At 37.3% G+C, this 2,349-nt stretch overlaps 1 protein-coding gene across 2 annotated transcripts in view; it reads left to right on the top strand.

The window, feature by feature from the left end:
- Window positions 1-9: 9 nt before the first annotated feature.
- Window positions 10-2,349, top strand: part of HOXB3 (homeobox B3) — a 27,539-nt gene continuing 25,199 nt past the window's right edge. For both annotated transcript variants that reach the window (XM_018565982.1, XM_018565979.1), the window contains exon 1: window positions 10-171. The gene's annotated coding sequence lies outside the window, so the exon portion shown is untranslated. The remainder of the gene's footprint in view (window positions 172-2,349) is intronic.

Here is a 2,349-nt window from a genome sequence, read left to right as displayed (position 1 = left end):
GGTGACCGTATGTTGGGAGAAAAAAAAAAAAAAAGGTGAAAGCGTTTCTTGGATCCTCCAGAGAAAGTCTGAATTAAAGCATCTAGTTATTTTTCCCCCTTCTGTCGAAAAGTTCTACAAACATGGCTAGGAAATTCGAAGCCTTGAGAGCAGGATCCGGTATCGCTCAAGGTAACACAGCCCTGTCAAGCTGACTACATTTTATTGCTTTATTACCTCCTGTCACATTTGTGTTTCAAACAAAAACTGCCTTTGAAGTCTCTTAGAACGTGATTTAAATGTATCAGGACAAACCCAAGCAAGCTGCTTATCTACGGTGCTTGTTTATTTATTTATTTATTATGGTGCACAGGATAAAAGTCTTTAGTCTTTAAGCTCCAAATTGTACCCTTTTCTTCACCATTCAGTAACAATTTATGGGATACCTAAGATATTATAGAATTATAATGCTTTATGCCCACACTTTGTTGGCAGTTTGCTCGCTATAATAAAGTGTAGAACGTCGGAATTTATTGCCCCATTCTACTCTGGGTACAAACCATTTACAATAGGCTGTAGGAAATGTTTGTTTCAGCAGAAGTTTGCTCTTGCCTGTTTGTTTTGGGGTGATTAGAGCCTATTTTGGGTCAAATAAATATGTGTATGGGTTAGGAAAAAAAAGGCGAGGAATGCAGGAAGGAATGAGCAGCGAGTTCATCTGCAGGGCAAGACAGTGTAATGAGCAGAGAATGACCCAGGAAACCCCATGACCTTTACGAGGTCGGACAAAGCTGTGTTTAACATCTCCTACATAGAGCAAAAAAACACTAAACTCCATGATTTCCAGAGAGTTCGGAGCTGCAGATCTGCACAGCATGGTGAATGTACTGTGCATGTATCTGTCTGTAAATATTAATCCCCTGTACCCCATCTAGAATTATGCATATCTCAGATACCCTCCCCTTCAAAAAAACAACAATAACATGGACTGTGTACCACGTGCCCCATAGTGTACACTCCACCTACTACATTGTTCCTTCATTTTGAAGGTAGGAAGCAAGCATATGCATCTTAGACTTGTGCACACCCAAATCTATGATACATCTAAGAATTGGGTGTGCACAAGCGTGTGTGTGCAATACACAAGCACATGCCATACACAAGCACATATCATACACAGGGGGGGTATTTATCAAAACAGGAGCAGACAAAATCTGGAGCAGATTTGCACTGCAGCCAATCAGCTTCTCTCTTATTTTCAAATCTTACCTAAGCAAACTGAAGAAAGATGCTGATTGGTTGCCATGGGCAACTGCTCCAGATTCTGTTTGCTCCAGTTTTTATACCCCCCCCCCCCGACACACACACACTATTTTACATGGACATACTGTATATTGGGCTGATTTACTAAAGGATTTGAAAATATTCACTTAATACATTGTGCGAATATTCACTTTAATTATATAACCATGTGAGAAGCAAATCCCTGTTTACTTTGAATACCCAATCATGTACAGATGAAATAAGTAAACAAAAATTTGCTTTTTTTTGGACACCATTGTATAATGTAAGTAAATAATCACACAATTTATTAGGTGAAGATTCGCAACTCCTTCAGTAAATCAGCCCATGTATGTGCATGTATATTTAGGATCTACATGCTCGTGATATAGATGTACCCCTCAAAGTTGAAGAAATACTATACATTTTGACGCTAAACATCTTCACTTGGTGCCAAATTGCAAGGCACAAAGAATTTCAGATTCTCAAAGTATTCTTTAATTAGCGGTTTTTCGGTGCTTTTTTTAATATATTTTTTTCCTACAGACAAAAATGTATATTCGTGTCTACTCATAAAGCACTGATCAAAATGGAGAGAGTGTGAATGTGGAGGAGAGATAGTCAAAATGAATAGCAGGAAGAGATTCACTATTGTTCTAACCCAAGCTGAGGCTCAGAGATTTCTCCACTTCACCCTCCTCAATGACAGATTTATGACACCCAATAAAACCAGCTTGTTTAAATTCCTAAATCAATCTCTTCTGCTCATTACATAAACTTACCATTTATCTGCACCCCCTGCACTCCCCAAAAAGACTCCGAAGAACTCATTCAGACTGGATCAGTCTGGAGTCAAGTTTTTAAAATATAGATGTAAAAACAAGTGTATTGTATATTCCTGTATATCTTTATAACTACAGCTTGGGAATGTTTAGTGTATATCAGTTTGTGCACCACATGGACTATAAATGATATATCTATATATACCTATGTATAGATATCTATCTATATCTAGATATAGATATCTATCTATATCTAGATATAGATAGATATCTATATCTAGATATAGATATAGATATCTATATAGAT

Source organism: Nanorana parkeri, unplaced genomic scaffold (assembly GCF_000935625.1).
Source record: "Nanorana parkeri isolate BGI_ZX_2015 unplaced genomic scaffold, ASM93562v1 scaffold905, whole genome shotgun sequence".
In the NCBI taxonomy this organism is placed as follows: Eukaryota; Metazoa; Chordata; class Amphibia; order Anura; family Dicroglossidae; genus Nanorana; species Nanorana parkeri.
The sequence above is the reverse complement of the archived record's forward strand: the minus strand, read 5'-3'. Positions and strand labels throughout refer to the sequence as shown.